The 25,054-nt window shown below is 37.8% G+C and overlaps 1 protein-coding gene and 1 long non-coding RNA gene across 8 annotated transcripts in view; one reads left to right on the top strand and one right to left on the bottom strand.

Moving 5' to 3' along the window:
• The window catches only part of DCX (doublecortin), a 326,902-nt gene that overhangs the window by 85,929 nt on the left and 215,919 nt on the right, over positions 1–25,054 (top strand). The gene's annotated exons all lie outside the window — the stretch shown is intronic.
• LOC106507011 lies at positions 9,477–23,869 on the bottom strand. Its single transcript, XR_001302675.2, has 3 exons — positions 20,541–23,869; positions 20,288–20,384; positions 9,477–14,550 (listed from the first exon to the last, which is right to left on the bottom strand). It is a non-coding gene; the product is annotated as an uncharacterized LOC106507011 (long non-coding RNA).

Below are 25,054 nucleotides of genomic sequence, written 5' to 3'. Positions count from 1 at the left end.
CTCATTTTTATGGTTAGCTGAGTCCAGTGAAGAGCTCAGTTTAGGGCTAATTTTTCCCACCACTGAAGCCAGACCTTCCTAGGTACCCTACCCAATGTCTTGTGAATTATGAGTTTTCCCAGTCTGACTGGTGGAAATAGGTACTATTTCTGGCTCTCTGTGTCAGGTACCATTCCTTTTGATCTGATCCTTTCTTATTGTTCTTTCCCTGGCCTCAGGTAGATTTTTCACACATGCACACTGGTAGTTACACTGCTGAATACTTGAGATGAAATCTCTGCAAGTCTCTGGAGTTCTGTTTCTGTCTCATTAACTCTAGCTGCATTGGTCTCCCCAGACTTTAGGCTCCATAACATCAACAGAGAGAATCCACTGGCCTTTACCTGAAGACCTCCTCCCTATGCCATGGCCTGGAAGTGCTCTTTTAGCTAGGGCAATCATAGGGGTCACCTCATTTGTTTCTCATATCTACAAATTATAGTGTCCTTTATTGCCTTTGTTAAACAGTGTCTTTAAAGCCATTGTTTCATGTACTTAACTTTTAAAATTATTTACATGTATAATTTTATTCATCATTCATAATGGACATTTTCAAACATAAAAAAATCAAAAGCATTGTACAGTGTACAATTGTATGTATACCCACCTCCTAGATTCTACAATTAACAGTTTATAATATTTGTATTATCATATATCTATTTATTCATACCTTTACTCACCCATCAAACATAATAATTTTAATGCATTTCAAAATAAATTGAAAATATCAATATAATTCACTCTAAACCCTTCAGCATGCATATGATTAATTAGAACATAACATTCAGAATTTTGACAAATTAATAATCTGTGTAATGCTAACCTCCATCAAGTCATAAAACATAGTTATCACCACAGGAAGTTTCTTCCTGACTTTTCCAGTCAGTCTCCACTCTCATCTCTCTAAAGGAAACCACAGTTTAGATTTTTTCACTACAGATAAGTTTTGCTTTTTCTGGAATAGCACTACTAAATAGAAATGTAATGTGAATTAAAAATTGAGCCACATGTGTAATTTAAAATTTTACATTAGCCATTTACAAAAAGTGAAAAGAGGTGATTAATTTAAATAATATATTTTATTTAATATGTCCACAATATTATCATTTTCACCATGTAATCAGTATAAAATTATGAATGAGATATTTTACTTTTTTTCATAGTATGCCTTTGAAATCTAGTGTGCAATTTATACTTATCGTAAATCTTAATTTGGACTAATCCTATATCAGGTGCTTAGTAGCTATTTGTAGTTAGTAGTTACCATATTGGACATATGTATACATACATATATGTAGTTACCATATTGGACAGTGTAGTTCTAGCATTTAATATGTGATCACAAAATAAGTTCCCTTTGTCTTAAGACTTTTTTACTCAGCATGATATTTTCAAAATTTTAAGATCAGTTCATGCATTGTTTTAATAAAAACAAAATTAAAACTAAAACAAAATGGAAATAAATGCTCAACAAGAGTAATATAGAGGATGAGGGGAAATAAATTGCCCATAATTCTACGTTTCAGTCCTTGTATTATGAAAGGGAAGACTAGATATGCTGATGAACTTTATCCTTTACTCTAAATATCTTAAAATATCTTAATATTTTAAGGTTAATAGCTAAAAGAATAGAAGTAGAATACCTAATTTCCAAATCAGTAGATGAAATAAAAGGGAATTTTTTAAAAAATTAAGCAACTGAATGAAACATAGGAAAGGAGAAAAAAGCAAACAAAAACTAAGAGAAATAACAAAATAAGATGATAGTAATAAGTTCAAATATATTGGTAATCCCAGTGACTGTAAATGGGCTGAACATACCAATTAAAACTTACAGATTTAATTTTTGTCAAATTTTATAACTTGTTATTCAAAGTTTTAGAATTGTGTAAAAGCTTTTTTTTTAATTAAAGTGTAGTTGATTTACAGTGTTGTGCCAATTTCTACTGTATAGCAGTGTGACTCCATCATACATACATATATGAACACATTCTTTTTTAATGTTATCTTCCATCATGGCCTATCCCAGGAGATTGGATATAGTTCCCTGTGCCATACAGTAGGACCTCATTTGCTTATCCATTCTAAATGTAATGGTTTATATCTACTAACCCCAAACTCCCAGTCCATCCTACTCCCTCCTCTCTCCCCCTTGGGAACCACAAGTCTCTTCTCTATGTGAATTTGTTTCTGTTTTATAGATAGGTTCATGTGTGCCATATTTTACATTCCACATATAAGTGATATTATATGGTATTTGTCCTCTTTCCGACTTACTTCACTTAGTGTGAGAATCTCTAGTTGTATCCATGTTGCTGCAAATGGCATTATTTCATTTTTTTCTGTCTGAGTAGTAATCTACTATATATATGTACCACATATTCTTAATCCATTCATCTGTGGATGGACATTTAGGTTGTTTCCATGTCTTGGCTGTTGTGAATAGTGCTGCTTAAGCTGCTATAAACAAGGGGTTCATGTATCTTTTTGAATTATAAAAACATACAGATAATAAATTCAATAAAAATGCTAAATCCAACTAATATTGTACTTCTAAGATACATATCTAAAATATAAATATGATGTGTAATAGTGTTCTGCAATGCATGCTTCTAAACTTAGTATAACTATAGTTTCAGATTTTCCATGAAAAAAAATCTGAACTAAGATTAGAAGCATGCATTTCAAAATAATATTATGTATCATCGTATATACATATATATGTAGTGAAACAAATTAAATCATATATTGTAATGATAAATACCAAGTTGCGAACGGTAATGTTGAATGCTGGTTCCTTATATATCACCGACACAACTTGAGTTTATTTACTTATCATGAAAAGGGAAAAAAGCACCTCCCCAAACCTTTGGCAATATCATTTGGTATTGAGATCAGAGAGCTGAAGGTGGCCAGAATTTATTGAGAATTGGGAGTTCCCCTTGTGGCTTAGTGGTAACGAACCCAACTAGTATCCATGAGGATGTGAGTTTGATACCTGGTCTCATTCATTGGGTTAAAGATCCGGCATTGCTGTGAGCTTTGGTACAGGTCACAGACCTGGCTGGAAACTGGCATTGCTGTGGCTGTGGCTTAGGCCAGCAGTTGTAGCTCTGATTTGACCTCTAGCCTGGGAACTTCCAATATGCAAAAAAAAAAAAAAAAAAAAAAAAAAAAAAAAAAAAAAATATTGAGAATTGGAAGTTTGGTTAACTTTCAATTTATGTGGGGACTTATTTAGAATTGGATGGGGTAATGATATAGTGATCCAGAATTGGTGGAAACAGCAATTGCAGGATTTTGAAGAGAGGTATTCAGTCTTAGGGCACAAACATTAACATTTTCCATTGAAAAGCTGAAGAATCTTTCAGGAAGTTCCTATAATGAACAGTCAAGCCATTCACTTGGATAAGAATCTACTGGAAGAGTAGTCATATTAACATAGAGAATAAGGTATATATGATGGAGGGTAGGTAATTTCAGTCCTTGGTGTCCAAACTGATAGTAGGGGTTGATGGTTTTAGTAGTTTACTCTAGGGCAGAGGAATAGAATCAAGGAGAAATACACAGGGGCTTCAACTCTGCCTATAATGTTTTATTTCTCTTAAAAAAAATTCTAAAGCTAGGAGTTCCCGCTGTGGCACAGTGGGTTAAAGGGTCTGGTGTTACCACAGCTACAGCTCAGATTCAATCCCTGGCCAGAACTTCCATATGCCACAGATGCAGCCATGAAAAAGAAAATCTGAAGCTAATATATGGGAAAATGTTAAGCTTGGTAATAGATTTATAGGTAAAATGATTTACCTTTCCTAATATTTCTTTTCACTTTTCTGTAGGCTTAAAATATTTAATAATTTTTTTAAATAGCACTGTTGCTTTATAAGCAATGACTGATTCTTTGTCTCCATTTTTTTCAGATGCCAGGTAGACCTCGGTTTTTCTAATCACTATCTCAGATGGTCCAGTTAAATTACAATTGAGGTGACTGATGTTTCATTACATGCTAGTCATAGTTTCCAGGTTATCTCCCTTGTCAACTTCATAGAATATGGTCACTTCCCATGTCTTGTCAACCAAAATTTTACAGACCACCTCTCAGTTTATATCGATTTCAAGTTGTATTGATTTTTTTTCTATAGAGGGGGCATCTTTTACTCATCTTTTTCATGGATTAAAGAATTCTTTGCCTAGTGTTCTAGGTATTAAGATGTATGTATGTGTGTGTATATATATGTATGTATGTATACATATATATATATATTCTCCACTACCCTCCACACACATGTATATACATAAATACATACACAGAGATCATATATTATATATATATATATTTATATACATACACATATAGAACCTTAGAATTAGAAGCTCCCCAGGTCACCTTCCTAGCCAATATATGGATTACTTTTATAGCATTACATAGGCAGTAGATCATAATGGTAGCATATGGGTTCTGGAGTCAGTTAACTTTGTTTTAGAATCCCAGTTCTGTGTCACTTATTAGCTGTGTAACTTTGGGCAAGTTATTTAACCTTTCTAAGCCTCAATATTGTAGGTAAAATGAGGATAATAGTAACACCTACTTTGTAGGATTTTAAGTTTAAATAAGAATACATGTAGATATACACACTACTGTATAAAATAGATGATTTATTAAGAATCTGCTGTATGGCTCAGGGAAATCTACCCAATAATTGGTAATAACCTATCTGGGAAAAAATGAAAATATATATATATATGTGTGTGTGTGCGTGTGTGTGTGGTGTGTAACCAATTTAAAAAAAAGAATACATATAGAATATTAAGTATAGAGCTTAACACATAAGTCTTCAAAATATGCTAGTGATTATTATTATCATTATCTCTGATAGATATGGTTATCAGCCCCTGCTTGAATTGTTTCAACAGTATTCTACTGTATGAGAAAACCTGCTCTATTTGGGAGAATCTCTGTTAGTAGAAACACAAGGTGTCAAAGTTATTTTCCTATAAACCCTACTCTCTTTAAATGCTATTTGTTGATCTGAGTTCTGTCTTTTCAAAGTACACAGATTAAGTCTCTACCACTTCAGTGTGGAAATTCTTCAAAAGTTAGAAATCGGTGTTTCTTATTCCCCAGAACATTCTCTAGCCACAAGTCAGAACTCTAGGGTATAAACCATGTTAGAATAAACTAGCAGATTTCAACATCACCTACAAATATGTATTAGATTGGTGAATAAGTATTGGATACTCCATTTGTTTGAAATGTTAAACTTTGAAGGGTTTGATTTAGATGTGAAAATTAGTGGGTCTCCAGGCATCTGATGAGTTACAGTATCTAAGGTTTGGGGTAAGGGAAAGCCTTATACTTCTGTTTACCTTTGGATCCAAGTTCCTGTTTTTACCAACTTTACCATCTTTGCTCTATGTTTTGCCCTCTGTGAAGTCTCTTTGTTGCACCATGCCATCATGCAAGCCACCATCACAGTCCCTTTATTTACCAAAGTACTGATATATCCAGACTACATGGGTTGTCTAGAACATTAACTACTGCTTTTCTCCAAAGTTCTTCTGAGAGAAAAATCTTCACTGGTTATGTCTTCTGCTTAGCCTCTAGCCTCCTGCCATGTGGCTAGGTCCTCTGTCTACTTTTTATTCCTTACCTTCCATCTGTAGTTCATACCCAGCAACCCTTCAAATATATGTTAACTTCTTATGATACAGTTTATCCATCTTTTGCTTGCTTCCAGCCTAGCTATAATCTGAGGATTTCCACAATTAAAATGGACTATGGGTATTTTGCCATTTTTCTTCCTAAGAGAAATTCTGTCCCCAGCTAGATCTTACCCTAACACTTTATATCTTCATGCTACACAGTCATGAAATAAATAGTCTATGTTGATGATGAAAGATATGTGGCATGTATGCCTCCATTACCCTCTTCACCATAAAAGACATTGTTAATCAATCACAGCATGCTCTACTAAAAAAGGGCTCAAAAATCTTTCTTTTCCATGGCTGTAGCTCCTACCAGAGAGCCCTTTCTGTTAAGGTCCCAGAGTCCATCAGGTAGCCCCTTCTGTGGTCTCATCAGCTAGGAGGCCCCTCCGTGATTCTATGACCAAAGAGGGTCCCTGCTTCTGGGTTCTGTTAATATTACCTCTTCCCATTGTTTCTCAAGCCCTAGGATTAGTGGTAGTTTTCTGCTTCTGCTAATCTCAAGGTTGTTTCACTGACCCCATTGGTCTTCTATTACATGCATAATCAGTTCCTTTTTTAAAATTTCCTCTATTTGAAATAGCTAGGGTGCTTTTTTTTCCTTTTTTTTTTTGCCACTCTCATGGACCCACACCACAGCTGTAACCAGAGCCACAGTGGTGACAATGCTGGGTCCTTTAACTGCTAGGCCACCAGGGAACTCTGAAAATCTGTAGTATGTTTTATCTTTTCTATAGTAAAATCATATTCAGTAAACCTCAAATTGGATCTTTAAGCCATCCCAATATGCCAACTTATTTCTGTGCTGTATATTCTCTGTCTTCTCCAGATTCAATTTCACAAACCTTCTCCACCCTGCTTTTTGCTTTAAGAAACTGGCCTTTTTTTTTTTTTTAATAAACTGCATCACCTGACTAGCTTGCCCTCTGGCTTCCAGGTGGATTCAATATTCATCAGTAGACATGGTGCAGGAGAAAGTGGAGTATCTAATCTTCTAGCCTCCTAGGCTTTGCTTATTTACCTAGTCGTAGATTGTTAGTTTCTTTCTCAAGGCTGCAAGGGCATGCCAGGTTCCGAAAACAGTTCGCTCCCCTTCGCCTTTCAAACCTAAGAGTGGTTGTAGCTTCCTGCAGCTGAGTACTTTGTCATCTCCTTTGACTTCTAAACCCACCCACCCTTTAGTAAATAGTCCTTTCATTAAAGTTTCTTTACTCACCCTTTTTGAGAATGCTATCTGTTTCCTGCCAGGGACATGATGAGTACAGTCATATACCTGTGATTGACAGCCCACCCCTGTTCATTGCAAACTCTCAGGACCCTATTTGTACTGACCAACACTGTTGCATTAGTTCCTGGCTTCAAACTATTGGTTCTATTTTCCTCTTATTTATGGTCCTGCTCCTAACCTTTGTACTCAGTGTTTGTTTTTTGGTCTCCTCAGGTTGGAGTCTTCCCTCTCCAGAGGACTTTGTTTCTGACTCACTCTTCTCCTGTTACCAAGTATCTCCAGGCAATCTGCCTCAGTTTGAGGATCCTTAAGCCTAATCTTCTTTCCCAACCTGCTTGGCAAGTGACTAGCCTTCCAAAAACAGGGAGAAACATATTTGGGCAGATTCTATGTTACATTATTGTCATTCTTTCTTCAGTCTACAACCCCTCCCTGGACAGTTGCATCCACTAACGCCTCTTAAATTTCTGTTTCCAGCCCTAAGCTCCCTTGTGAGTTCCAGATCTGTATATTCAACTGCCTCTTCAGCATATGCACTTGGATGTCTCAAAGGGACATCAAGTTAAACATGTCCAAAACGAAATTCATCTCCCCCTTGATCTGATTTTCCTCCAGTGATTTTTGTCTCAGTGGATGGAGCCACTAGACCCTAGTAACTCATTCTAGAGCCTTCCTTCTTACTTACCCCACTTATCCAAGTCATCAGGTAATGCTAATTTTATCTACTAAATCTACCACTCGATGGGATGGTGCTAAGTCTAAGGTAAGTCATCTTTCTCCTGAACAACTGCCATAGCCTGGTCTCCCTGCATCCACTCTTGCCCCTCTTCAGTCCATCCTCCACACTGCTGCCAGAGTTCTCCTCTTCTCTGTGCTTAAGATAAAGTTAAGGATCCACAATATTGCCCACAAGGCCCTGCATGTTCTTGTCCTTGTCAACCTTTCCAGCATTCTGGAGACTTCTCTTCACTCACTGTGCTTCTTTAAGTGTGCCAAGTTTATTTGACCTCAGAATCTTTGCACGTGCTGTTCTGTCTATGGAATGCTTGCTCTGTTCTCTCCTTTTATGCATCCATTAGATTTTAGCTTAGACATCATCTCAGTGAAATCTTCCTTGACACTCTAGGCCAGGTAGTCAGCATCCCCTCCACTTTATGTACCCAAGTACCCTATACTTCTCTTTTGTAATGCAGTATTCTTGCAATTATATGATCAGAGATATCCATCCCAGTAGGTTATAACTTTCACCAGGGCATAGTGTCCTGTTTTCACTGCTAGCATATACAGTATGTGCTGAATAAATATTAAATGCATGCATGCATGAATGAATTTAGGTACTTATCGTCTTTGCCAGATTGTAAACTTTATGATTGCAAACTTTAGGTCCCCACAAAGTCTAGCTCAGTACTCTATGTAATCTCTGTCTTATTCTCCACCATGTGTGTATGATCTAATCAATAAATACTTATGAAAAATGAATTGAAATTCTTTGAGTTACTCAAGTTATTCTTCAAAACCTCCTCATCTGTATTTATTATGTGCATTTCCTTTTCCTACTCTATGTGTATTTCACATTTTTTGTCTCCTCTTTCTACAGGTACAGCAATTCATTTTTTGTGTGGCTAGAGGAAGCTTCTCTAGGCAGTAATTCTCTTTTAATGCCATTGTAATTATTAAAGAGCACAAATGATATAGCTGTGTACACTTAGAACACTGTACAATTTTAAATAAGAACACTATTTTTACATAAGAGGAGGTGTTCTCATTTCTAGGAGGGGAAAGATCATAATCCTATATATGAAGAACTGGCATCGACTGTGAATATTAAGTCAAATTATCAGAGGATTGGGATTTGCATTGTGGGTTGATAATCCATCCATATTTCTGCCTCTTTTCTTCCATGTAGATTAAAGCTGTAGGATCTGCCTTTGTGTAAACTTCCCTATAGTGTGTTAAATGTGTGTTGCCATAGCTAAAGAAATGATTTTAAGAGATAGCATAATTCTGCTTATTTGTTCTGAATTTGGGCACAGGGAGTTAATCACCTATGGAACTCAGTAATTTTTGCAGAACTTGGGGTGTTATGGAATGGATAGCTTTGGAATATCTATTCAGTGCTCAGAAAGCAAAGCACTTTTTGAGATGAGTACTAAACTAGGAGTCCAAAGACTGGCAGTGTGCTCTTGACTTGGCCTCTGTATAACCATGAATGTCTCACCAATCTCTCTGTGCTAACGTCCTCTTTTGTAAAACAGACTTCATAATACCTCCATTCATTACTCACAGGGTTGCTGTGAGGGTCACATGAAGAAAGTACAAAGTGGGAAATAAAAATATCCCACAAGTTGGGGAATGTTGAAAGATATTGGGGAATTCCCATAGTGGCTCAGTGGTAATGAACCTTAGCATCCATGAGGACGTGGGTTCGATCCCTGGCCTCACTCAGTGGGTTAAGGATCTGGCATTGCCGTGAGCTGTGGTGTAGGTTGCAGACACAGCTCAAATCTTGAGTTGCTGTGGCTGTGGCCTAGGCCAGCAGCTACAACTCAGATTCAGCCCCTAGCCTGGGCATTTCCATATGCCGATGGTGCAGCCCTAAAAATACAAAAAGAAAGGTATCGGTACTTTAGATACCTTATCTTGCTCTCACCTCAGATCACTTTCATTGGCAACTGGTAGTCATTACCTGTTTTTCACATCTTACTACTAAAGAAACAAACACACCAATAAGGTTACAAATGGGGAGAAAATAAAATTTGGGTAATCAGGGAATAAGAAGGAATAATGACACCTCAAAATTATAAATCCCACAAATTTGTAATCATTACAATTTATATTGAAATTAAGAGACTAATGCTCTTTATATTTTTCAGAGAATAGATATTTGATACCAGCAAACCAAACCAAACCAAACAGAATTTATTTCCCAGGGATCAAAAATGACATGCTATATATATATGTATGTGTGACTGGGTCACCTCTCTGTACAGTAGAAAACAGACAGAACACTGTAAACCAGCTATAATGGAAAAAAATCATTTTAAAAAATGACATGCTAAATATTAATTCAAATATTATATTTCTGTTTATACGATCTATTTCAAATATTAATGATTTTATACAAAAGAAATCCAATGTTTTCTTCCACATAATTCTTCATTTTGTTGGAAAAAAAAAGGAGCTTCCTTTGTACAAATGCGGGTGAATAAGATGTATTATTAAATATAACCAGTTAGTTGCATTAAATGGACCCCTCTTACCTACTTAGTAAGTTTGATGGGGTCTGTAGTGGTCAAACTGAGCTATGAGTCCAAAGCTTCAGATTTGGCATAGATGGAAATGTTAGGCTGGATGAACCCGTCTTTACTTGATTAACCTTTAATATTTCCTGCCTAATACATAATACATAACACAAAAGTCTTTTACAATAAACCTTGTTTTATACAACCCATGATCCTGAAATGTATGCCAAGTACATTTTTAGAAATTAAGTTATTTTAAACATATTAGGAGAATTTACTATTTAAAGAATTCATGTGGTGAGTATTTGGTTGAATTATATGAAATTGCTGATATTTTGGCATTTTTTACCTACAGAAATGGCAATTTCATGTGATTCAGTGTAATAGAAAGTGAAGACGCAGTCTTTTACTTTAAAAGAAAGTACATCTAGGAAGTTCCCTTGTGGTGCAGTGGGTTAAGGATCTGGCACTGCCGCAGCTGTGGCGCGGGTCCCAATTGCGTAGGTTCAATCCCTGGCACAGGAATTTCCACATGCCACAGGTGTGGCCAAAAGAAAATACATTTATGTATAAATAACCTACATGTTTATATACATTTTAGGCTAACATGCAATTTTTTGGAGAGTAGGAGTGAGGGAGGGAATTGTCAAGTCAGCATTTTGGATAGGTGGATAAGTTCAAATTATGCCCATTGATTGCTCTAGCTGCCTCTTTGAGCAGTAATATGTGTTAATTAATACATTGGGGGATATAATAAATTTAATATAAATGGAAAAGTTGTTTTCTTTATAGTAGGTTTGCTATGATGAAAACATTCAGTTTATTTTCCTGAAGATTAAATACCATGTGAGTCACCATAATGACACATCTGCTTACATGCATCTCCATTTATGTTATCACTGGAAATTGTGAGGGGTTATGCTGCTATTTTAGTGCAATCTGTGCTGTGTATTTTGGTTAATGCTCAGTGAAGGTCCAGATCCCATGGGGTAATTGTGATGAAAGAGAGTCGTTGTTTTCCAGGTGAGTAACCTAATCATACATTAGGAATCTTCATCCAAGTCAGTTATTAAAGAGCAGTTTTAAACTCCTGAAATCTGGGTTGGGGACGTCAGGTGGGCAAGGAATAGATTCACAGTCTGTCTCTTCATCAGATTCAGCAACAAGGCAGTGGGTATCTTGCTATTCACTGTTGTTCAAAGTGTAATCAGTTCCTTCATTTATCCAGCCACTGACTTCTTAACTGTACAGTTCATTCAAATACTGTGAGCACAAAAAGCAAAGCCCGGAGTGAGGGGAGATGTGTGTCCTGAAGAAGTTCTGGGTTAGCAGCCTTTGATGAAGTTCATGTGTGACTGCCAAGAACTGACATTTTAAAGGGTACATGGAGTTGGGGTGTTGAATAAAGACATAACTTAAACCACTAAATGTAATAATATGAATCACTTTGCATGCTGGAAAATACAATGCCGAAAGGATAGGCACATACCCTCTCCGAGTCTTAGCCTACCTGCTGATGCTGATCTCTTCTGAATGGTGCAGAATGCAGTTGCCATCTCTTACGGTGCGCTATTGTAACAGGTGTGCCAGAGTCAGCCTTGCTAAGTTTAGCTCTGCATGTGGGGATTTCACACTTTTCAGCCCCTTGGAGAGGGGAGTCTTGGCAAATGACTGTGTATAAAAGTAGAACGCACTTGGGAATTTCACCTCCATCCTAGATTTAGACCAGAGTAAAGGGGCCAATCTAAATTGGTAACAAACTAGAGAGATCTGCATGTCTGGTAGAGATTTCATTAACCTAATATCCATTCCACTTCTCTCTCACTGCCACTGCACTTCTTGAGGGAACACCTGGTTGAAACTTGATGACCACTTTTTAGGTGCAAGAGAGAACTAATTTCTTAAGCAGGCAGAATTTAACATAGGTGTTAGTTCTTTGGTGGCAAGAGTATGACTAGCCTTTTAATTTCTAATTTGTAAACAGTAATCATTTCCTTTGGTTCCCTTTTGGAATGTTAATATTTAAAGAATCCAATTTTTCCTCCACTACTCTCATACTAGGGCTACCTATGAGAATGGAATTTTTAAAATATATTTCTCTTATAGGTAATAAGTGAAACACTTCATCTTTTGGCAGGGAGCAGGGAGAGAGGGGCATTTTCTGGAAAAGACAAATGTGACATCTGAGGACATTGATCTCAATAAAGATTTGTTGGAGGGTGTTGTTTAGTCCTTTTCTCCTCTGTCTCTTTGGGTTTTTTTACACTCTAAAAGGAGTCTAGTGATGACTAAATAGCTCTCAGATCATTTTTCAGAAAGAAAAACCTGGCACCCAGAGGCTCGAATGTTTTGTCCAAAGCCACAATCATTCAACGACAGAATACCAAGATTATTTCATTTCTGCTTTAAAGTGCAGTTGAGTCTTCTTTGCCAAGGCCATCTTTAAACAAAGCTTATATTTGAGTGCCATTCAATCCTGGAACATGATGAAGAGGGAGAAAAAGGCAAAGAGGCTGCATGTATAATATAAGGTTCATTGTTACCAGTACATTTTGACTTAATTTTCCCTTGGTTTGGGTGGAGCTCATTGTTCCAGATTTTTGTAATACATCTGCCATTATCTGGGTTTTTAAAAGTCCAGTAATAGTAATAACACAGGTATAGAATGCACATTTTCCTTCTCTAGATGAATTTGTTGACTAGAAACTTCTTTACACTGAAGCAGTTTCTTTCAAAATTCTTCTTTCATTTGGGACAGACCTGATGGCCATAGATGATAAAATCACTGCTCCTTTGGGAAAGGGCTCGTGGTCCCTTTCATTAATCTCTGACATTATTTAGCTTCACTTTACACAGAGGTGATTCTTCAGGGTCCAAATGCTAAATTAAAACTTGTTCCTGTCTTGGGGTACCCTCTTTGAATAATCAGCCCTTTTGAAGGCAAATTCTCCTTGTTCTTGGAGCTTCCAGGGATCCTGTGTTTTTTACAACAGCTGCATATGAATTTCTGTGGTCTGAGGTTTGCTCAAATTCCAGGCACTCTTTGGTTACTATGGAAACCTGCCCTCCCAACCAGCTGCCATTTTCTATATTCCTGGCAAAGATATCCCACAAGCAGAATCAAGATAAAGAATAACACAAAGAGAACATAACCAACTTGTTAAATGAGCAACTTGTTGATTCCTACATGGGAAGCTACGTGCAACACAGTCAGCTTTCCTGAACATCAACATTCAAGGGTTCACTGAGATCCATTAAAATACACTTTCATCCTAACTTTAAGGAGTGGGGATTCGACTCTGCATCTCTACATCTGTGAACTGAGGAACACTTTCTGTGCTCTCAGAGGTGATGGGTGAGATGACATGTTTGAGCCGGAGGAGCATCGTGAAGAGCAGGATGAGGAGAATGGCCAGGAGGCTCAGGAATAAGCCCACATACATATATAGGTTGGAATACTTATCTGAAGTAGTGTCAACCTCAGTTGCCAGGGTGGGGAAATGGGCCCGCCCAGTGAGATTTCCATGGTACTTGAAATGCACCTCCGTCATCACTCAAGACTTGAGTTGGTCCCTGTTTCTATTTGATTGCTATTGCCCTTGAGGCATTCCACAGTCACTTAGACTGTCTCTGAATATGATGGAGGTGTTCTAACAATGTCATACGGAGCAGTCACAACCAGAGCCAAGTCAGTAGTGCACAAGTAAGAAAATGGTGATGTTCTAATTTGGCAATTGCCACACCCTCTCTGTCCTCCAGCACACTGTGTCCTTCCCAAATAATTTTTTTTATCAGAACTTTTTAATCGTTTTTTAAAAATGTAAATAAAATATTTTCTTTTCCCCAGTCCTACTCATATACTGATTAAAATATGGTGAAACTGCTTTATAATACTGGTATGTAGATAAGAATGTCTCAGAGTATTAAATTGGACTTTTACTGTCTTCGTAGAGGGTGGAAGGGCTCTATTTTATCTATAGCTCATTTAATGTGTGCATTAATTATATGAATCTAATTGGGCTCTTCTGTGAGGAGACTTTCTAAAAGCTTTTGTTTATTTCAGGCTCAGCATATCTGAGTTTTTACCCTTCTTGTCTTTCTGAATCTCCCGTAAGGATGGAGCTTGCAGGGTTTCTTCCCAGCTGCCACAGCTTGAGGGTTGGAAGTCTAGAGGATGTGACTTTTCTACAGTTTTGTTGACATCCCTCACTGTAGGCTGGAGGGAACGTGTTGTCAGACCTGGTAATTCTCAGATGGAGTAGGTCTCAGAGATGCTGACAGCAGCAGGTGTAGGCTCAGAAGATTTGACTCTTAAAATTCCTCAACAGATTTATTTTCCTGAAAATCAAAAACAAAAAATTTGGGTATCTAAGAAAAACAGATGGCAATTTCTTTTGAAATAAAAATTAACTGATATATTGCAGAATGGTTTGCTCTGGGAAAATTAGTTTGAAAATGGTATGCCCGATTTTCATCACTTTGAATGCTTTTTTTTTTCCCCCGTAAGTGATAAATACCTGTTACAAGGTTAAAAAAAAAATTCAGTTCACAAAACTGCAGCTAATAACTAGGCTAGATTAGAACACTGTTTTCCAAACTAACTGGTCATAAAATTTACCAGAGGTACTTATTAAAATACAGACCCTGGGCCCCAATCTAGACATTTGTGAATCATAATCTTCACAGTAGGGACCTTGTTACCACTCTAGAGAGTCAGATTTTATTGGTCTGTGGTGGGGTCCAGGGCCTGTTATTTTTAAAAAGTCCCCAAATGACCCTAAAGTGCAGCCAGGACTGAGAACCACTGCTAGTTTAACCAGGAAAGCCTAACACTGAAATAAAGACCTAAATCTAAGGATTTGTTTTGTTTTTTTTTTTTTTCAAACCCAGATCCCAGTGCCACGGGTCACTTTAACAGATCATGGAATTTTCAGGAATACAGGCTTCCTCCAATTTTCTTTTTGTGTTCTATCTCTCTCATTTAGGTCTGTGGGGTGAGAATATACTCCCCCTCACTCAGAAGTAATTGAAAGAGTATATTTGTTGTGAGCAAATAACTGCATATTTCATTATTGGTAAAGACAGAATCTTGGCTTCATTGGCAAAACATTCCAGGATGTAAATAGGGTCAACTATTTGCTGTTGAAGGCTTCCAAAATGATTTAGCTTGTTTTTTTGAACATGAATTTTGAATATGGGTGACTAAAATAAACAATATAAGCTACCATCACCTGTCAAACTTCTATGTGTTAATAGTGGCAGAGAGCTGACAATGTAGCCTAGTTCTGTCGCTTGTTAACACGCCCAAGGAGAGTTAATAGAAATAGCTCCAACGATCACATTACTCTTCTATAATCTTGAATTTTGCCAGCCTGGGAGCACTTCAGCTTAAAGTTTATATTCCCTAGCTCATGGCACTATACTTTCTGTAATCTGTATGATTCTTAGCCTACCTACCTCTGCCTTTGCCACCCATGCAGAGCCAACTGGTTCCTAAGAAACAAGCAAAGAGACAGGGCTATCTTTCGACTTTCTTTGGAGCTACGGTCTAGGAAATGTTTTTGCAGTACTTAAAGGTACATCTGTTTTGATTTCTGATTAACAAACAAGTGGAAAAGATAATCACAGTAGGTTTACTTTTGTTCCCTATGAATACCAGCCCCCAAAGCAATGATTCACCTGAGTGGCTTGTTACAAATGCAGATTTCAAGGTCGGCTCTTGGGAGCTCCTTCTCCCCCGACAACTCAGCTCTTGGCCTTGCTTGTGCTCCCAAGTCCAGTTTTTCTCAAGGGTGTGATGCATGGACCTTCTACATCATTTAAAATGTAGATTCCTAGGCCCTTCCACAGGCTGAATGTACTCTCCTAGCTTGGCTCAAAGCCCAGGAATATGTATTCTAAGCACAAGATTTTCAGGTGATTCTTTGCATATTGAGCTTTGATTAAGTATTAGTTTTTCTATCTAGATAACCCAGGTAAAGAACATAGCTAATCTGTCTTATTAGTTGTTTGGGGACCCCACTTTAAAAAACTATTTAAAAGAGTGCTATAGGTTGAATTATGTCCCCCCCCAAAAAATATATGTTGAAATCTTAACACCCAGTACCTGTAAATGTAATCTTATTTGGAAAAGGGGTCTTTGCAGATGTAATCAAGTTAAAATGAGGTCATTAAGTTGGCCCTAATCCAGTATGACTGGTGTCCTTATGAGAAGGGGGAAGACAGAGGCAGAGATTGGAGTGAGGCATCTACAAACCAAGGGGTGCTGAGCACTGCCAATAAACACCAGAAGCTAGAAGAGCCAAGGAAGGATTTTACCCTGTAGATTGCAAAGGGAGCATGGCCCTGCTGAAGGCTGGATTTCAGACTTCCAGCCTCCAGACCTAAGAGAATACATTTCTGTTGTTCTAAGCTACCCAGTTTGTGGTACTTTGTTTATGGCAGCCCTAGGAAACGAATGCATAGAGTAATCACCCTGGGCCCCTAGTGTTTTGGAACCTTTGGGGCAATGTTTCTCAAGGAAGCCCTTGCCTCAGAATCACCTGGAAGATTTGTATTACACATGCAGATTTCTGGGCTTTTCCCCTTGCTCCCTAGATCAGAATCTCTTGGGATAGGACCCTGAAATCTACATTTGTGACAAGCTTACCCAACTAGAGTTTCTAAGTACACTCTGCAAGGAATGGTTCCCAGTCTCTTCTGCCCTCAAGATCACTTATTAAACTTCTAGAAAATATCTATACCTGAGTTCTTCTTTCCGAAGTTCTGATTCAGTAGGTTTGTGTGGGACACGAACAGCAGTAGTGCCTAAAGCCCCACAGGTGATTTTTATATGCAGCCAGGGCTGGAAGCACCGCTCTACCGAGGAACAGAATGCTTGAGATACAGGTCTCTGACAGTCCAGGGCAGCCCAAACGGACGCATTACTTTTTCACCTGGCCTCCAAGAGACAGGTAGGAGGAAAATAAACACTCCCTGCTAGTGCAATCCAAGTGGGGAAAGCCTTGACAATATTAGGGTGTATTTTAGTCTCCTGTGGACCTCCAAACGCATGGATTTGGATCAGTCATACTCCTTGGTTTGGCACATTGTCATCACCTGTGTATCCAGGGTATCTTATTTATTTACTAACACCCATGGACAAACACCTGTGAACAAGCACCTACCAACTTTAGGATTGAGAATAATTAATAATTACATGACATCTACCTATGCTCCTCCCTATCTCATCCTGCTCCCCAGAAATTATCAATATTCTGAATTCTGCTAAGCATTACCTTGCTTTTATTTACACACATAACACCCTTATTCTGAACACTATGTTGTTTAGTTTTATTTGGAAATTTATGGGAAAAAAGCATCAAGCTATAGGTCATATTTTTTATTTGCTCCTTTACCTTCCATTACTATATAATTCATTCATAACTACTCTTATAGGATGAAAAACGAATAAATATTTGGTAGCCCACGTATTGCCTTTGAGGATCTTTGTTGCCTTTGGACTATTCCATTCTCGACTTAGCTTGGCATTCAAGACTGTCAATGCCCTGGTCCTGGCTGAGTTTAATTTCTTCCACCATCCTCCTTTCCAATCAAGCTGTAATGCTAACATCACATACTTCCCTACCTCCGTGTTTTTGTTTGATCAATTTCTTTCATCTTCGCACATCCTGCTTGGGGAAATTCTACCACTTTTCATAGTTCAGCTCATGAAACTGACCTTGATTTCCCATCAAATTCCTGATTCCCACAGGCTTTGTATCTCTCCTGGAGAAGTTACATTCCCTAATCTTTGAAGTATCTATTGCTGTGTTTTCCCCAAAATTGTAATTTATAAACCCTCTGAGAATCTTTTTCAACCTTCTATCCTGTATTCAGTGCTTGCAGTACCTGCTCAATAATTGTTGAATAAATGCCTGGGTATGACTGAAGAAGTGCATTTAGCACTGACAACTGGAGAGAAGCACAGTGTTATCTTTGTTCTGATAGCTAGATCACTTTCAGAAACTCCCTTGTATTTTTATTACCCTCCCCCTCTCCCCATGTCTTATTGTGCAAAGGACACTAAATTCCTGCTTATAATCTGGAATTAAGGAATAATCACTTTTTAGAAACTTGCTTTTGAATTCCCATTTCAGCTACATGATTTTAAAGGAAAACTACATGGAATGGGGTTTACAGCCTTAAGTTTTAGAAAGTTCATATGTGTCTACAGATGCTTTTTGGTAACAGTTGATAATACTGCCTCCAGCACAGGTGACCCTGAATCTTCCTTAGGTCTAAATACTTATTGAAAATTTATTAGAATTCTGTGAAGCTTAGAGAAGCTGGACAGAGAACAGTGATCTCATGTACAGTTTTCAGTTTCTTTAAACATTTCATTTGAGCATTTGGAAAACTAATCATATATTTCTTAAAATCTCTATAGCCTGCAGAATACCAAATGTTCTGGTCATTTCAGATAGGTCTATCGATTTAACTCCTTAAATCCATTAAGGACTTTGAAATGAGTAAACAAAAAGTTAGGTATTGGAGGGTCCTCTTTGTTACTCTATTCCTGTATCTGTGACAACTGTCTTATAAAAGCTTTCCAAACAGAATTTATTGCCATAGCTTTCTCTGCTAACTAATTAATGAATTGCACAGATAATGATTGCACCATTAAAAACTCTGGACCATATGGAAGGGAAAATAACCATACAATTTCAAAAGAAATCAAAATTCTATTAATTCTAAAGAATCTGGTTTTTATGGAAAGACCTTTATAGGATTTAAGTATCCTTCAGTCTTCTCTGGAAAGCAAAGTTCATAAAGTGAAAATCAGTCTGTAGTCTTTGTAAAAGTGACGGAAAGCTGTTGAGGAATAAGGAGGAGAGTGAGGGATAGGAAAAAGGGTAAAGATTTAGGAAAAGAAAGGAAGGAAGATGGAGGGAAGAGAAGATGAGGGAAGGAAGGAAATGTGAGAAGCAAGGTGATGAGCAATGTGGGCAGTGGCTAAGAGGTAGAGGTGAAGACAGAGAGGTAGGAAAACACTGAAAAAGAGAGGAAGAAAGGAAAGAGTGAGGAAAATTTGAGGGAAGTGAAAATGGCCATGGTCTAACATTAGCCTGAGCATCCGCTTTCCTTCAATTCTAATGTAAATCAAAACACCTACAAGCAAGCCATGTGAATGGGCCTCTGATTTTTCTGATTGCATGTTTTATCATTAACTTCATAAATAAAACTCTTGGTTAAAAAAAAATCTGTATTTTTGGTATGAACATTGAAATGCCAAGTCTTTGGTAATGTTCAATATCAGCATACTACATGTATAATTTCACAGAAGCAAAATAACACACACGCCCAGATCATGAATTTTGCTCCTTAAAATGAGAAAGGAATGTAGAGCTTTCTCCATCCATCAACCCTGAGAGGGATTCCTAGGGTGAAACGTGTGTTTAGTAAGAGAAGCAAAGTTCTGTGTGAACTTGCAAAATCAGATTGACAGTTTATTCAGCAAAGCTCTGAGTGCCAACCAAGTACCAGACACTCTGCCAGGTGCTGAGGAGATAGAGATAAATGTAACCTGATTCTTGTTTTGGTCCTCAAGGAGCTCCCCAAAGTAGTTACATTTGCTTTTTCTTTAACATGATAAAGTTCTGAAAACAATTCACTGATAATTCTACACTTTTCGGAGTGACACCTGCCTACATAATTTCAGAGATGAAATCCCATGACATAGTTAAGGAAAATGATCAGTGAAACAATTCAGAGGAGACAGTCAAAACTATCAATTGCAGCTGCCTTCAGGAGTTTACTCATTCTCTTTGTATTTATCTGCCCAGTGTAGGTGGGGAGAAAAGTAAGGGGAAGTGGGAGCTGTTAGAGTATCTAGTTCTATAGCACCCTGTGAAAAAACAATTCCAGTAGCAAGTGCTTCTTCAATGGCTGAAGCCATTAAGTAATACGCTTCTCAAGTGGGAGTTGCTTTATCTTCTGCGGCAGATGGTGCCTATTTGTCACACCTGCCGATAAATAAAATAATACCACTCATTTCACTGTAAATAACATCATAATATTTCCAAATCTCTCTTACCTTTCCTGGCTCACAGGATGCACGGGGTTGGCCATTTAAATACCCCTTTTGAAGCTTGCACCGACAGGCAACTTGTTCAAGAACATCTCTGGAATATCTGGAAGATAGAATGAAAGCCTTGTTTTTCCAGAGAAGCAAGACTATATTCATGCAAAGTATGCTTTCTCTTTCATCTTCCTAAAGAGTCAGACTTTTCCAGCGCAAAATCGAAAAGCACCCTCTATTAGTTATTAAAATGCCAGTTGCCACTTACAGCTTCAGATTGCAGTTTCAGATGCCTGCTCCTTATATACTCCAAAGAGCCAAGAGAAGTGTCCGTTTGGATGTGTATCTACCGTCTGGAACACTTGAATGGAAGCAGCCTGAATAGTTAAGTCTCCAGTTCCTCTTTCTCACAGGCAACAGTTGAGAGTGTGCGGGAAAGGTAGTGATTCAGCTCGGCTTTGCTTTAGCGGTGTGGAGTGTGCAGCCAGAGAGGGAGGAGATAAGAGAGAAGCTGAGAAGCAAAGTTTGTATAAGCCTTCCACTTTAACCCCTTCAAGGCTTCTTCATGAATCTGAAGGATTAGGGTAGGCTCCCAGTTTTTGTAAAAGCCTCTTAATTTGACATTTAAGATCTCCTGTTCAATTCAAGAGGTTTTTTTAATCCTAGGTTTTATAGTAATATACACTTAGAATTGAAACCAAACATACCGGAATGTAGAGGTGTTTAAATAATTTCATCTTTATGACCAGAATGTGTGCATATGTATGTTCCCAGGTTTGAGAAACTTTTTTTTTTAAGGCACCAACTGAATACTTTCATTTTGAATTTTTTGTGGAGATTTAACATCAGTCTTGGAATCTAGGTCTGTATTTCTGGTTGGGGAGGGGTCTAAGCTTTAAGTATAATATCGTTAAAGAAGGTATATCTATCCAGGTTACATGTTCCATGATAAATGATTCATCCCAACTGTAGTTTAAATGCCCTTACTGTGTTTTGTATATTGTGGCAAGAAGGAGATGAAGAGTTTTGGATTGCCTACTCTGTGTCAAGCATTTAATGTAGAGAATTTCATTTAATCCTCACAACAACCCTGGGATTTGGATATTATTGTCCTCATTTTACAAATAAGGAAACAAAGGCTCAGAGATAAAGTAAATCATGTAGTTTATTAAGCTTGTAGCCAGTATTTGAAAAAAAAAAAAGGCAGTGTGATCTCAAAGTCTCTGCTCTCTTCTCTGTTGCAGTCATTCTTAACGTTTTGTGGGTCTTGGATTCCTTTGAGAATTTAATGAAAGCTATGGACCGTCCTCTTCATCAGAAATAGGCATCTAGTTTCTGTGTTCCATGGCTTCTAGGTTAAAAACAGCTGAATGTCCTCATGTTACTTTTCCAATATTATAACATCATTGGTGCATTGTTTGTCCAAAAACTCATGGTCACAATTTTTATTGTGGAATTAATAATAATAGTAGTATATAATATAATAGTGTAATAATAAGTGTTATACCAATCTTTATGAAATTACTGCAGTGCTTTTTCCTTTATCACCAAATTCTCCTTAACAAGTCTTGCATTCTTTTTTTTACAAAATTTTTTGCCCCACTCATAGCATACGCAAGTTCCCAGGCCAGGGATCAAACCCAAGCCACAGCAGTTACAACACCAAATCCTTAACCACTAGGCCACCAGGGAACTCCACAAGTCTTGAATCTTTTATCTTTTCATTTCCCTCATTCTAGTGGGTACAATGGATTGAGGCTTTCCTTGAAATTGTTAATATCTCACCAGCATAGTCTAATACCTTGTGGAGTATGCTGGGATTTCTCAAACTGGAGTAATATGCTCAAGATTCATGAAACTACAGGGTAAAGATAGTACATTTTTCTAGAGGATCAATTTTACTTGAAATTTCAGATAGGGAGAACATAGGCAATTTGAGTGATAATTTTTAACATAGTTTATATGACAGTAAACACATATTGTAGAATAAAATGCAAATTGTGTACGTACTTTGACAATCAACCATGAGACTTCAGAGAAATGTCGCACTTGTGGTGGTGCCTCTTTGGGCTACCCAGCCTTTTTCAGGGATATATGTTCGCTCTATTCTGTCATTTGGGATATTTTGGTGGAAAAGTCTGAAGATCATGTTGTAACAGAAAGCCATGGATTTTGCAATCAGCTAGACCTGGGTTTCAGCCTCAACTTTGATCGACATTTTCTGGGTTACTTGAGGAAATCAATTAATTTCTCAGTTTTATCATCTGCAAAAGAGAGGAAAAACTCTCTTCATGAGGATCATAGAAGAAAACACCCCTAAAGCATACACTACATGTTAATGTTGTCATCTCAATTTTTTAAATGTCAAAAGAGAATGAGGCTACTTGAATGAAACTGGAGATTTCACTAGGAGTAGCCTAACATTTCCCACCTAATTAGAAATAAAAGTCTTAGGTAATATGATATTAAAATTCAAGTTTCCAGAAAGACATAATAGATGCCCTACAGTAGATGGGCAATTCCCAAGCCAGATCCTGATACACAGAATTTACAAAGGAAATGCTCCAGAAGAACTTCCAAGAAATAAGCCAGATTGTGAAGGAGAGTGGAGAGGAAGATTTGTGAAAACATTTCTTTGCAGAGATCTTTTGCCAGGCTAAGACTCCACTCTACCTTCTACAGGAGTGCTGGAGAGGTAGGGGTATTACCTCCTTCACCTCACCCCTAGTGACAGGGGTTTCACCAGACCACTCAGAGAGCTTGACATTTGTTCCTTGCAGTAGGGGCAGAGAACTGGAGCTGCATTTTCATTCCGAGAAAGCTAACATGGCCCTTGGCAGGAGGACAAGGTTGACTGTGTTGGGATTGGCCAGCATTCCCAGAATTTATCAGGCAAGGGATATTTGAGTGTTTCCTGAGAATCAAAAGGGTGCCATGAAAGACAGCCAAGGTAGGGTCACACTGGACCCTGTCCAATAGAGCCACCTCGATGAGTATAGAGACCCCAGCAAAACAAAACAAAACAAAACTGGGTATAACTGTTAGATTCCTAGAAGTTGATTAAGGAAAGAGTTGTAGGCTACCAACCTGAATATAAATTATAAACTCATGTCTCCCAAATTGCCGGAGACAGGCTCTCAGTGATGGAGACATTTAAAAAACCCAGAAAAGAGCCAAGAAACCAAAAGAACGGGAAGCCCTTCATTCTACCAAGGGAGAACTGACCAATCCCTTTACCTTTCTTTCCTGCTCCTGCTTCTATCCGGGTGAGGGTCCAAATAGGAGCAGGCAAGTGGGGAAAGAAAGAAGAAAACCTTTATCCCCCACTTCTCTAAGGCAGATGGCCACCACCCATAGGCCTCAGCATGGAGTGGGAGGAGGACCTTATTTCTCAGTAAAGCCTGAAGAATTTGATTAATATCGTCAACTGGAAATGTTTTGATTACTGAATCAAGACTATGTTTTGTGACTTTGAGTAATTTTAGGACTGTGAGTAATTTTAGGACTTTTTTGTTTGTTTGTTTGTTTGCTTGTTAGAACTGCACCTGTGGCATATGGAAATTCCCAGGCTAGGGGTCAAATCAGAACTGCAGCTTCCAGCCTATAGCACAGCTCATAGCAGCAACAGATCCTTAACCCACTGAGCAAGGCCAGGGGTCGAATCTGCATCCTTATGGATACTAGTTGGCTTTGTTACCGCTGAGCCACAATGGGAACTCCCAGGACTGTTTATTCTTGAAGGAATGAACAGAAAAGTTATGTGAAGTCATGTGATTTGTCTAAGTTTCCATTCAAGGTTAGAGAAATTTTACCCCAAAGGAGTATGTTTTATTTGCAAATTGGGAGACAGAACTGTGTTTTGATTCTATTATAAACTATACTTGAGAAAATACTGGTTATAAATATCAATTCATTCCTTCATTCAACGAATATCTGAGTGCCTGTTATGTGCTAGGCATTGTGCTAGGAATAGGATATACAATGAAATGAAAAATAGTCCTTGTCCTCAGATTTCTTATGGTCTATGGTAGGGTTCAGCAAAGGCTGATCTTTTTCTGTAAGGGGCCAGATAGTAAACATTTTAGGATTTGAGGGACACTTAAGATCTCTGTTGCATATTCTTTTTTTAAAACAATTTATATAAAAAGGCAAAACATTCCTGAAGACTGTACAAAAAGAGTTCATGGGTCAGATTTAGCCTATAGACCCTAGTTTGCTGGTGCCTAATGTGTGAAAGGAGCAAGTTTAAAAAAAATATTACCAATTACCATACCTTTATTATGATTGAAGATGTGTTGAGAACACTTTGGGAGGAGACACAGAAGAGCATTACCTAACTGGGGAATTGTGGCTTCCAGGAATTGACAATGTTGATTTGAGACCTGAAAGATAAGTAAGAGTTGGTCAGGGTTAAATGAGGTGAGTGGTATTCAAGGCAGAGGGAGCTGCCTATACAGAGGCACCAAAGCTTGACAGAGCTTGATTCACTTTAGAAACTACAGAAGGAGAAACTGAACTTTACAGAGATCAAATAGTTTGCTCGAGGTCACACAACCAGTAAGAGATGGAACCTAAAATCTTCACCCAGGTGTGCCTGAGTGTAAACCTATGCCCTTAGCCACTGTCTCATACTCCTGCCCTGGTACTAAAGCTGTGTCTAAGATAGGCTTCTTACTTAATTTTGTAAATCAGCAGCTCTGTATGCCTCACTTCTAATTCCTCTAGGGATGAAAATGTAAAAGTTCTAGAGGGCTTGCAAGACCTTAAAAATAAGACAGTGAA

Source organism: Sus scrofa, chromosome X, assembly GCF_000003025.6.
Source record: "Sus scrofa isolate TJ Tabasco breed Duroc chromosome X, Sscrofa11.1, whole genome shotgun sequence".
Lineage (NCBI taxonomy): Eukaryota > Metazoa > Chordata > Mammalia > Artiodactyla > Suidae > Sus > Sus scrofa.
This window is presented reverse-complemented; position numbering and strand designations above follow the sequence as displayed.